Here is a 13,933-nt window from a genome sequence, read left to right as displayed (position 1 = left end):
GTCAACTATTTAATCACAATCCAAATTTAGAGCGGAATCCAGCTTGAATGTTGTGTCCATACTTGCCCCAACCGTTCAGGGTTCAACCTCTGCGGTCGTATAAAGCTACGCCCTGCGGAGCATCTGGTTGCATTTGTTTATCTTTGTAAAATTTTTTGAGTATGAAAAAAATATAATATGAACATGATGAATATAAATCATTGAAAATATGTAAAACTATGGTTTTCTTAAAATTGTATGGATGCCTTTCCTGCTAATTTACAGAAATAATGGGGGGAAAACAGTCTTTGCAAAGACAATTTCTAAAGAAAGTATAATAATGACTAATACAGAATAAAGATGTTTCAAGACAGTAATTTGATACGAGAGAATAAAAAACCTGCCAAATCCTTGTTAAAAATCTGCCATTATACATTGTAAAATAAACAACTTAAGAAAATATTTCCATCTCAATAAATTTATTTTTCAGCTGTTGTACCTAAACATTTCTTTTTCCTTTAATTCAACAATTAATGACCTGTGTCCAGGCAAAGTGACCTGACCTCAGATCGGTTTGCTTTGACCCCATCATTTCAATTATGTGAGAAAAGCTAAGAAAACTTCAATAATTGCATGTACTTTGACAATAGATTAAAAAGCTTGGAGGACATCAAAGTCAAAATGTTCTTTTATGGTTGAGAAAAACCCTTGTCATTTATCGGAATTTAAGATTTTAATACATGGAGAAAAAATTGTCTTATAACTGTTATTTATGGTCAAGAAATATCCATGTCTTTTATAGAAATTCAAGATTTTAGAAAAATTGTCTTAAACCGTAATGTGATGGTAATTTCAATATTTTATTGGCCACATGATGGTTTGAATGAAAGGGTATATCAGATATCCAAATGTAATTTGTATCTACAAATGATATTAAAACGTCATGCTGTTGTTTAAAGTTTTGTGTTTCAACTTATGTTGAAAATTTTGTGTAGTTTTGTGAAGAGAGGCGTCCAAGTACATAGTTAAATTGTTTGTAGAGTCTCAGTTTGTAAAAAAAATACCATAGGCGGATCCAGGGGGGGCCCTGGGGGAAAAATTTGGTTGATTATATAGGGAATCATTGAAGCATGACTGGAGCGGGCCCCTCTTAGGTCAGTCAGAGGCCCCCCCCTTAGGGAATTTGGATCCGCCACTGAATACCATGTCAATAAGTAATTTTTTGTTTGCAGAAAATAGCGAAAAAGCATCACAAAAACTATCAGACACCAACTTAAATTCATAAACTGGAAGTCCATTATAGACACTGGACTATATTAACCTATGGAACGAATAGAAACCTACTGTTAAATTTGTGACTCCTGTTGAAAGAATATCTTCTGGCTCCACGAAGCGAAGCCAGAATTCTATGATACTGTTGTTGAAATTAAAAATTACTTGAAGGTCTGACACTTTTTCAATGGAGAAATATATATGTTGACCTATTCTGTCTCGTCAATAGAGTTTAAGTTGCCCTATTGAAGTCTTTTACGTAGCTTCTTTTGTTGATAGTTTGCTGTCTCATTGACATAAATCCTACAGGTCAATTTATTTCATCCATACTAGTAATGCCATAACAAACTTTTATCTATTGTTTTAAGTTGCTTTATGGATGTCTTTTGGTTTCTTTTGTAGTTGGGTAAATACTGTCTCATTTGGAAGGTACTGTAAATTCAGAAATTATTGTGTGGATTTATTATTGCAATTTTGTCATTTTAGACTAAAATACGATTTTAATTTTTGAGATATTGAGAAAAATCCTGTTTATTTCATATAAAAAAATTCAAAATGCGATTTTAAATTATTGCGATTATATTTACCCTGTCGCATTTTTCGCGATAATAAAAACATTGCAATAATTTCTGAATTTACAGTAACCATCCATCAATGCAGATGATGTCATAACTAACTTGTCTTATGTCCTCCATTGATGAAAATCACATCTAAGTAATACTGTATTTCTTTGTAAAATAAAGGGGAACCACCTACACAATTTTTTTGTGTGATTTGGGAAGGACTTAATTTTAAACCTCTTTTGTTGAAGAACTGGCTACAGCATACAGATACATGACACACTTTTAAGGATGTGCGCTACTCTGTGTATTTTTATTAAAAGACTGTTATGAATTGATAGTATATAAAGAAATAAACTAAAATAGAAGAAAAAAATGGAGGGTCTGTGTGCTAGTTTTGAGATATAAGGCATTGAAAATTTGGGGGGAATTATTCTCTCTAGATTTTTCATACATTTAACATTGGCACCTTTTTTGTTTCAAAAACTCTTAAAAAATTACAAGGATTTTATAAGATTTTCAAATATGCCAGCTTTTAAAACTTTATGTGATAAAATTATGAAAAGAAAAGAAAAAAAGGGGTTAGTGGGCAATTTTTTTTTATGGCAATACATGGATAAAACCAGAGGATTCCAAAAATCTGACAAAAGCACAAAATAGAGAAACAAACATCCTTAATATCGATGAATAGTCTTGCCTCGCCTTGACTTTCCCAGCTAGGAAACAAGACACTAGATAAAATTGTGTAATCGTGTAGGTTATGAAATATGACATCGCTAGAATATAAAATCAATGTTTGATTCATTATTACAGTGTATCAGTTATATATTTATACAGTTTAGAATTATAAATCACGACTTTTGTCCTTAGGTTTGCTTGTGTAATATTGATTTTAATAGAAATTGTGGTGTAAACAAGTTATTCTTATATAATCACTGAAATACAGAGGAAAGATATACCTCTTGGCCTTTTGGAATAGGAAACTTGCTGACATTGCTTAATTTATGGACTATGCTGTGTCTGGTGTTTTTTCATGAACGACTTTTACATTTGTTCATTTCCCCTCGTACATTTCTAATGTCATAATGCTTATGTTGTTACGTCACAACAAGAACCGATTTTTTAGTGTTGTCATTTACCCTGATTGACCTTGGGTCAACAGGTTGAACTAACAAAAAAAACCACATTTGAAATTGGGCTGTGTACTTTAACGACTTTTTTCTGTCAGAACATTTCCAAATCTTCTTCTATATTTTCATGTTTTATTTTATTTATTTGCCAACCACTATTATATGCTAGTTTAGCACCGAGGGGTGACTTGGGTATAGAATTACGATCACTTTTGGTCTTCTGATTCTGATTCCCAGCAATATACTTTCAGACTTTTGATGTAAGATCTGATGCCTGAAGTAGAGGTCTAGCGCTACAATCTCTGCATGCTTTAAGAACTCTTTTATCAACTCTTTGAGGGGTCCTTAAGTGGCCTCAGTTGTTACAAACGAAAGGTATACCCCTTTCCAATAGACATGTACTTGTGGACTGTGAAAAACAATTATTTTTGTGGATTTATTTGTTTCAAAAATTCTGCTTACACTTATCTCTATTTCATGGATTATTTAAAGTTGTGATCACCTTTACCCCCACAATCAACCTCAAGTTGAACTTGATGACTAATAATGAATCAACAGTTACAAATTGAAAAAGGATTATTTTTTTTTCTCTCAGTGAAATTTAAAATATATGTGTAGAAACCAGAAGATTCTGATTCCTGACATGGTTAACTGGAACTGAAGTTAAAAACACATTTTTACATCAGAATTATACAAATGAAAATATGAAGTTGTCTCCCTTACCTTGCAAAATACATTTTCAGAACTTCTGATAGAACACTTTTTTTACTTTTATTGAAACAAGAGAATTAATTGACTTACATAGTGTGCCACATCAGTTAACACCATGTTGACAGAGAGATATGCTTTTTGAATATTTAATGTATATTATAAACTGTAATTCAGTGGTTGTCGTTTGTTTATGTGTCATATTTGTTGGGTTTTTTTCGTTAATTTTTTGTACATAAATAAGGCCATTAGTTTTCTTGTCTGAATTGTTTTACATTGTCATTTCAGGGCTTTTATAGCTGACTATGAGATATGGGCTTAGCTCATTGTTGAAGGCCGTATGGTGACCTATGGTTGTTTATTTCTGTGTCATTTTGGTCTTTTGTGGAGAGTGGTCTCATTGGCAATCATACCACATCTTCTTTTTTTATGTTTGATAAAACTTGCTTTTAAAACTTGATATTTTTTTTTCGTTTAATGTTTTGTAGATAAATCAAGCAGCTTGTTTTTCTTATTTAAAAAAAAAAAAAATTTCGTATTTCGTCATTTTGAAGCTTTCTCACTGTTTAATAGATTTTGTTTATTATTGAAGGCCTATAACAACATCATTAAGCAAAACATTAAAACAAAAACATACTTATATCTGTATGGAGATATGCCTTAAAAGTGTATAAAGCAATACCAATATTAAGTTAGGCAACAGTAAGTAATATAAAAAAGAAGATGTGGTATGATTGCCAATGAGACAACTATCCACAAAAGACCAAAATGACACAAACATTAACAACTATAGGTCACCATACGGCCTTCAACAATGAGCAAAGCCCATACCGCATAGTCAGCTATAAAAGGCCCCGATAAGACAATTTAAAACAATTCAAACGAAAAAATTAAGGACCTTATTTATTTAAAAAAAGGAATATTTTAGTAACAGACATGAGAACATATATACAATATATTATATAAAAACAACCAACCACTATATTTTATAGGTACAAGTAAGTCTGGAATTGAGGATGCTGCACACAAAAAAACAAATTTAATAAAATTCTAAATTTTGTGAAACTGTGAATTGGGGATGTCTGTTTCAATTTTCTTAAAGTGACCAGGTGACCTGAGGTAATTTTTAAAAGTGATATTGTGACCAAATGGAGGTTTTCAACTGGATCCCCTCCCCCCACCCCCACCCCCAAGATGTGAGGTTTTTAGTTGCATGATTTGATTTAACCTAAAAAAAGAGGCAGAAAATTTGTAAAGACAATAAAACATCATAAGTTAAAAAACAGATAATGAACAAGAAAAAAATTAAAAGTTGCTTATAAACAACTACCTATTAAATTTTAAAAAACTGAGGAACACAGTCCCCTGCAAAAAAAAATTGTGTTAAGAAAATGTAAAAATTAAAACCTTTGGTACATGTCAGTATGAATTTAAAAAAATTGTTAAGAATTGAAAATATATAACATTTCAAAATTTTGTGAACAAAACTATTGAGAAAACACTCAAATTAAAACATTTTATAAATGTCTGTATGAATTAAGAAAGATTGTTAAGAATTGAAAATATAACATAACAAGATCTACGCCTGTTTAAATAGTAGTGTCAATCAATTTATCACTTTACATAATTCACAAGAGTTGCTTCCCCTTATCAAGGATTTATCAACAACATGTGTTTACTCAACTGTGCATAAGATCAAATGTTAGTTAAACTTTGACAACTCTTGTAGTGTATATATAGGAGACATTTGTCTTGCTCAGGATCTAATTAACAACTTTATATTTCCCTGTTCAGTATTGGTAAGTTCTTATTATGTCTAGTTCTATCTATGTATTGGTCAGATTGTGTTTATAATGGGTTCATTTCACCTGTAATTTTTTTTCCATGTTGTGTATTGACTGTGTAATACAACACAACACTATTACATAGTTGTTCATTTTGGTTTTTTGGTTCATGGCCAAATCTTTATCAGTTGGTTAGGGAAAAAAACAAGTAAATATTGTACTACACATGTGCATTATGTTTGATTTATAAGATCCTTGCTTACATGAATAATTATATTTTTTATCTTTCAAGGCCAATGGGGGTATTTAAAGACCTTTTGGAGTATGTTGTTTAATCATGATAATACTTGAATTGTCAAAGAAATTTAACAGCTGTTTTTAAAATCCAATATTATTTGTATAAGGATTGATTTTTTTATTTGTAAGTTTTTTTCCAAGGCTGAATTTAATTAAAAATCCATTTAAGAGATGATCAAATAGGTTTAAACTTTTTAAATTTCCCATTGTTTATTTTACATATCGTAAATTGATTCGATAAATGTGTTTTTGAAGTACAAAGTGTAATATTACCTTGAGCATATAACATAAACATTTAAACTTGAGATGTCTAGGTAATCCCTAATCGTAGGAAATCTAATGGTGTTTTCTGCTCGTTGGTCAGGTTGTTGTCTCTTTGACACATTCCCCATTTCCATTCTCAATTTTAAGGTTTTTAAGACATTTACCCATACCATCGGACATCCAATGGACAACATGGACAAGGTATACTCTTTAGTAATGTTGTTACACATAGGCAGATATAGCTTGGCATTATGCTAGGCAGTGTTTCAATGGAATTTAACAAAAAATATTGTGAAGAGCTGGAATTTTGGGAGAAAATAAAGAATCAGATCTACTCTAAGACTGAACATGCTGAAAGCTTTACTTTCTTTGCACTATTTATGATCATATACATACATGACATATGTGCTGTTTGACTGAAATTTTCTTCTTAGAAATTATAAGAACTCATTGCTTATGCTTAAATCAAAGAAGTTTTCAGTTGAATGAGAACCATTGAGGCACTCACAGTGACAGATTTTAGGTTAGGCCATGGAAAATTAATTGTTGGTTTCCCCTAACATGGAAATTTTTTTGGCAGCAGGCTTTATTTTTGTAACCATGTGTTATTTTATATCTATATGTTTAAACAGTATTGTTTCTATAGCGAACTATAATCTTGCATATTTCCAACACTTTAAGTTGTCTCTGTAAAAAAAAATATTTTTTTTCAATTTAAAAAAAAATTTTTTTTTACAGAAAAATTAAATGACCCAGTCAGGTTAGGGGAAACCATCAATAATTTTTCCATGGCCTTACACATGTTCAATGTGTTCAATGTTCATGCTGGACTCTTCACTCAGGAGACAGACATTTTGCCTCTCAATATCGATTCATAAAAGAAGCAAATTCAATCCCTATACCAGGTGTTAGATAACATGTTTTTATTTTACTCAAGAATGCTACACATTTTAAATTACCCCCCCCCCCCCCCCCCCCCCCCTCCTTTCCCCTATAAAATCACCAAAACTTAATAAACGAAGCAAAACAAAAACAAGTCTGCCTCATGTACAAAATATGCCAATTCTGCAAATTGAACTTTCATCTTTTGTGAATATGTAATGTAACCTGACTACCATTAGTTACAGGTGTTTTATCAGAATAAACATGTTTTTAATGGATTGGCTGTTGTTCAGGGTTGCTCAGTTATAGCAGTTATAGATGTATTACCCCACATTTCATTTTATTTATAATCATCTTGGATTCTTGGATCTAAAGTCTATTTTCTTCTACAAGAAACTGTAAATGATAAAGAGACTGACATATCAACTTCACTGTTTTTCAAGCCACCTACAAGAAAAAAACAAACAATTTATGACAGTATTTTATTTATAATGAAAATATTGTGTAATCCTCAACACATCTGTTGAAAAATAATATAATGGTTTCTAAAAAAGGAAAGAGAATATGGTACAAGAATGTATTTTTTTAATATGAAAAAAATGAAGATGTCAGTTAAAAACTGCTGATGAGACAAATTCTCAACATATATGTCGTCTTTTTTTTTCTTTTCTTGGTTGTCTGTGACACAATGATGATATAAAGAAGGATTGGAAAAACAATTGAAATCTGAGAAATAAGAAATTATTTCTTTATATAGTCAAAGACTTAAAAAGAATCCAGTTCAACTGTTTTTATGAGTCTGTAGATTAAGAATTATTTGGAGTGTGGGAAGTGTCAGACTAGGTCACCCAGGCAGCCATTGAAGAGGGTAATGAACTCTGCAATATGTGGAATCAACTGTTTACAAAACTATGTTCTCAATGCTAAAAATTTACTGACCCCAGGAGTAGATTACTTGGCATAAACCTTTCACAATTTTTGGTCTTGATGCTCTTCAACTTCATACTTTATTTAGCCTTTTTTACTTTTTTTTGTAGACAAAATGCTCGTCTGGTGTACAAAAAGTAAAGCCTATATATACATTCTGAAATAATTTTTTTATGGATTCGTTTTTAAGTTCGATAGAAATCAGAAATTAAAGTGTGTAGCATAATACAAATATATATACCAGTACATATGTTTTTAACAAGATTTCGTAACCAAAAAAAACCAGTACCAATAAATCAATCTACAAAAATTGGTATCCAAGAGAAATAAGAAAATCCACATTAATGTTATAATGACGATTCCCTTCATTTGGCTAAAGTTTAGGGTAACATTGCTGGTCAATAATGATTCAATTATTACCTTCCATAAGATATAATATTGTCCAGGTAATAACAGAACTATTAACCAGCCCTTAATGTTCAACCAGAAAACAATAAAACATGTAATAGAGATACATTTATGACTTGTACTTTCTCCTTTGAAGTGTTGTATGTGTATTTCCCTCTACATCACTCTCGTTAAGTGTGACTGCCTGAGACCTTGAAGGGGAGTGTTTACAAAACGAGGAAAATAAATACTTCACTAACTCATTACCAGCTGTTCAGGGAAAAAACTAAAACGTATGGGATTTAATACCTAGGAGAAATTTAGATACATAAGATATTTGATTTTCACAGTGAATTTATGGATTTCGGATATTGACTATTATCTGTAGGTATTCTATAATTTCTATTTTTAGCACCAGTTGAGGGAAATAATGTATGTTTCACATTTAATGCATGTTAAACTGAAAAGCACACCTAACTGACACCTGTCAAAGAATCTCAGTTGTAAATTGCATGTTGCTATCATTTTGAAATAAAGTTTGTCTGATATAGTGTTATTATACAACTAAAATATTAATGGATTTTTATACTACTATAGTATATTGAAAAAAAGAAGTGTATTGCAAATTTATGACTAGTAATATTTGTAAAATTAATGATTTTTCGAACAGTTGTTTCTCTATAACAAAAGAAAAAAAAAATATAATAAAAATCGGGCAATCTTTCTGAATCATCGTGGAGCAGTTGTGACGATTTTTGTATTGTGACTTCAAGTGCGAATAAAATCTTTTATGTGACATCTGTTGTTGAAGAAGATAATCTAGATTTCAATGTAAATGTAGAGAAATGAATTTCATATGTTTGTCCTTGAATTAGACGAATGAAACGGAAGGATATATTTACTGCATAACATAATTTTTTCTAAGTGGATTAAGTGACCTAAGTTAAATATTTGGTCATCACTTTTTCAAGTAGCGATATCCTGTATTGAAAGTTGATACTGTATTACTGTGGTCAAAGGTTTGTATAAAATAATTGGATACTTACTGAAATTGTGATTTTACTGTTACAAATTTTGGATTGACTGTTACAAATTTTGGTTTCACTGTTACAAGGTTGCAAATTTTGGTTTCACGGTTACAAGTTTTGGTTTTACTGTTACAAATTTTGGTTTTACTGTCACAAATTTTGACTTTGATATCTAACAATATAACCATCATGTAAGAATAAGGAGATAAGGTAGCCAGGGATCAAAGGACATAGTTATAACTATTGTTCACCGTACGACATTTATCACTGAGCAATACCAATACCTTAAAGTCAGACCTGACAGCAACCAATTAGAAAAGGTGAAACGCTGCAAAACAGAAAACCCAACTGCCTGCAGTTTGATTTAAAACAATACTCTGACAGTATTGGGTATTGGTTTTGCTCATTGTTGAACTCTGTACTGTGTGACCTTGTTGTATTTCTTCTATGTCATTTAGTCTCTGGTGGAGAGTTGTCTCATTGGAAAACAAACCACATGTTCTCATTTTATATAGCCCTTGACTCTGAATAGGCTAGACTATAAGGAGAATAATGCATTGTCTTCTAATTAAAGAGGAAAGATTATTTTTAAACATATCATGTTTTTAGGCAATTTAAGTTTTAAATAATAAGAAATATTTTTTTAGCAAACACAACATTTATATTTTTAAGTTACATATTTTATAAAAAAAACTTCCTTGTTATTCTATATAGAGGTTTTTCTCTGGAAATTTATTACAGAATTTCAGATTATTAAACACCATGGGGTTTATATCTATATGAATTTAGTTTCTTTATAAGGATTCGGATTTCTACACATGATGCAAATAGAATTCTGTATTGTGATTGGATTAAAAGTAAATTGAACTAGATTCCTGGACTTATTGATTTCATTTTTACTTTCTTGAGACGAAAAGGGAAATACATTGATCTGATTTCTATGTTTCTGACCATTAGTCAGATTTACCAAAGACCCCCAAAAATTACTTATAATAAAACAGTCTACATTATTCCGTAGGGACATTTGTTTCTTTCTACATTTGTTTCTTTCGATGCAGCATAATGCACAAGTAAACAAATTTGACAGTTGATAAATTAGTAATGGTAAAACCTCAGTAACACAGAAATGAAATTAATGCTCTCGCATAACTAGTAGTACCATATGTTCATGATGTTGCAAACAACGTGACATTACTTTAGAATACAGTGATGACTTGTAATCAATGAAAGATTCATATAAATGGTAATCACTTGTTCATAATTTGTTGCTTTAAAACACATTAAAAACAGAATTTTGTGTTTCAAAAACACATTATCCACCACATGAAATTTTAATAAAACAAATAGACAACAAAATTTCGTGTTGCCAAAAGACATTGTTAACAGAAAGTCATGTTGCCAAAAGACATTGTTAACAGAAAGTCATGTTGCCATGTTGCCAAAACACATTGACAACAGAAAGTCGATCAGGTTGCCAAAACACATTGTCAACAGAAAGTCATGTTGCCAAAACACATTGTCAACAGAAAGTCATGTTGCCAAAACACATTGACAATAGAAAGTTGTGTTGCCAAAACACATTGACAATAGAAAGTCGTGTTGCCAAAACACATTTACAACCAAATGAAATTTTACTTAAACACTTTGACAACAATTTTTTGTTGTTAATAAAACATATTTGACAAAAGAGAAACAGACAGTCATGTTGCTAAAGAATATTGTTAACAGCTGGAATTAATTGATGCTAACATTTTCAGATTCATAACTATATTGACAAACATAATATACTTCGTATTGTGTTTTAATTTGATAATATGGCACAAAATGATATTTTTTCAATCAAAACAGAGGAGGGGTGTATGAGTGACCACCTTAAACTTTAGCTGGGAAGCCAGTAATCTTTTGAGTTTAGACATAATCTTTAATGTCTATAGGTCAAAGGTCAGTACGACTAACAGAAGTTTGATTCACCTTTTAAGGGTACTGGCTTTACTGATGTACAGTAGTTGGTTGTTGCTTATTGATGTGGTTCATCTCATTTTTGGTTTCTCGTTTTTATATGGATTAGACCTTTGGATTTCCTGTTTGAATGGTTTGACACTAATGTTTGGGGCCCTTTATAGCTTGTTTGGTTTAAGCCAAGGCTCTGTGTTGAAGGCCGTACCTTGACCTATAATGGTTTACTTTTATAAATTGTTACTTGGATGGAGAGTTGTCTCATTGGTACTCATACTACATCTTCCTATATCTATTTACTGGCTTTAGTGGGAGATGATATTAAAGTCACAGTAAATAGATTGATCAGTTTATATTCCAGCATTGTCACATTAATAACGCTCACTTGCAAATGATTTTTTTTTAACCACTACTGTAATAGTCGTAAACGATGTAATTATGGAATTATTATGCTTATTTATGATAAATAAACATTTATGCCTGGCCCACTGCTATGTGTAAGCAAGTTGTGTAAGGTCTTAAAGTCTTCTCTTGGTCGCAAGTCTTGCAAATTGTAGTAATTTGTATGGACACTGTCACACGTTTCTTGGTTGCGCATCTTTCCAATCTAAAGCAATATGTATGTGGACTCTTTTTGTGGCTGCATTATATAAGCAATTCCAAGTAATTTTGTATGGAAACAGTTTTTCTTGGTTGCTATAGTGAAGTCTATGGATTACTGGCAATAACATTCAACTGACAATTAACTTTGAAAAAAGTCTCAAAAGTGTGACTATGTATGGATTATATTTTGAAAGGTATTGTAATATAATTTTCTAACACTTGTTATAATAATGTTAAAGATGATAATTAACTCCATAAAAATAAAAGGAGAAATCCAACAATCTAACATGATAAAAACCTGTTCACAAACAAATTATTATTAAAAATAAACAGACAAACAGGCTGTTACTGGTGTTAAAAATTAAAAAGCTGTTCTGGGTTTATTTTTGAGAATACTGTAAATTCAGAAATTATTGCGATGTTTTTATTTTTTGCAAAAAAATGCTACAGGGTTTATAAGCGCAATAATTTAAACTTGAATTTTGAATTTTTTAAATGAATTTAAAGCAGGATTTTTTCTCAATATCACAATAAAAAAACCAAATTTTGGTCTAAAATGACGAAATCATTAATAATAATTAATACACGCAATAATTTCTGAATTGACATAAGTTATCTGAAATCTTTTTTTAAAATCTGAACTAGTTTCCTTGCAATGTGAATGTCATGACACTTTAATAGCTGTGAAAATTATAGCTTATTTTTCTCATGTAAATATCTGTAAATATTATCTAATGTATATCAGCTAACCTTTAAAGGCCAAAGTTGAAATTACTTTTGGTTTAGGATTTTTACTCCATTATAAACTTTTTTTTTTGCCTCAAATTGCCTACTGTTAGGTTATTTTTGATGAATTTGCACATCTTGAAGTGAATGGTGACACAATTAAGTTCATATACCTGACTTAAACAAAAAAAAGGTTTTTGTTCCTGGCCTATTTTGCTCCTGGAGAAAAGCCCTCAATAGACTGTAAATTGTTTGGCCTACCGGTAATATGAATTGGAGCCACGTTTTATCATAAATTCATGCTAAATTAGGGATCATTCATCATTAGCATGTAAGATATATCTCCTTGCACAGTTTTGTGCACAATATATTTTTTTTTCTAAGCAATAAAAGATTCTCTTACACTTCAATGCATGTACAACACAGTGGCGGATCTAGAAATTTTCATAAGTAGGGGCCCACTGACTGACCTAAGAGGGACCGGCCCGCTCCAGTGATTAAGTGATTCTCTATATAAGCAACCAAATTTTTGGGCAAAAAAGGGGGGCCCGGGCCCTCTGGGACCCCCCCCCCCCCTAAAACCACCTTTGCAACAGAATAGTTCAGCTAATTGCTGAGCAATGAATTACACTTTAGATCATTAGAGGGGGGGGAAGAAAAAAGGGGGGAGGGAGTTTATCTATAATTTCTGATGGAACAAATGCCAAAATAACCTATTCCAATCAAAATAATTTGTGTTTGTTCCCTCAAAACATTATTAATTCCCAAATTCCTGGCCATTCATAAGTTCCCACGAAATAAACAGTTGAATCGTAACGTCAGAAAACTGTGTGAGTGAGTGAGGTACATCTGCCCTAGCTCTCAGAAAAATCTCAAAAATCTACCAGGAGTGACTTTTTTTCTTATCATGATACATACTACATAAGCTTTTACACAATTAACCCTGATAAACCATACTAAAGCCAAAAACTAAGATATGTCATATATATGACAATGCCAACATACAAGTGATAACGTTAATCGCCTATTCTGTAATAATTAGTGTCGGTTTTTATTTTTATCATTATTGTTCCCAGTGGCAAACAGTTTAATGATTCTTCTTAAACACAATTCTTGACAATATTTGGATTGACGGAACATACTGATTATTGACTTTGTCATTTATGTAAAAGGGGGAACCATTCTAAAGTTTTGGTCCTCATTGTTCTTTTACTTATACTTTATTTAGCCCTTTTAGAATTCTTGATTTGAGCATTACTGATGAGTCATAAAGACAAAATGCATGTCTGGCATACATAATTTCAAGCCTCTCGGGTTTCTATGATGAGTTTGTAGTATTATACAAGTTGTAGAGTTCAAGGGGTAATGAACCAGAGACTCCTCAAAATACACCTTATAGCTATTTGTCTGCCATTACTGGACATCACAAA

General features: G+C 31.3%; 1 protein-coding gene across 8 annotated transcripts in view; it reads left to right on the top strand.

The window, feature by feature from the left end:
* Positions 1 to 13,933, top strand: part of LOC134690816 (nuclear receptor coactivator 3-like) — a 167,689-nt gene that overhangs the window by 16,573 nt on the left and 137,183 nt on the right. Inside the window, exon 1 of one of the 8 annotated variants that reach the window (XM_063550908.1) lies at positions 5,322 to 5,448. The exons of 5 other annotated variants lie outside the window; for them this stretch is intronic. The gene's annotated coding sequence lies outside the window, so the exon portion shown is untranslated. Of the gene's footprint in view, positions 1 to 5,321; positions 5,449 to 8,418; positions 8,579 to 13,933 lie in introns of those variants that run through there. 2 more of the 8 variants (XM_063550906.1, XM_063550910.1) reach the window with 2 other exon arrangements.

This window comes from Mytilus trossulus, chromosome 11 (assembly GCF_036588685.1).
Source record: "Mytilus trossulus isolate FHL-02 chromosome 11, PNRI_Mtr1.1.1.hap1, whole genome shotgun sequence".
Classification (NCBI taxonomy): domain Eukaryota; kingdom Metazoa; phylum Mollusca; class Bivalvia; order Mytilida; family Mytilidae; genus Mytilus; species Mytilus trossulus.
The sequence above is the reverse complement of the archived record's forward strand: the minus strand, read 5'-3'. Positions and strand labels throughout refer to the sequence as shown.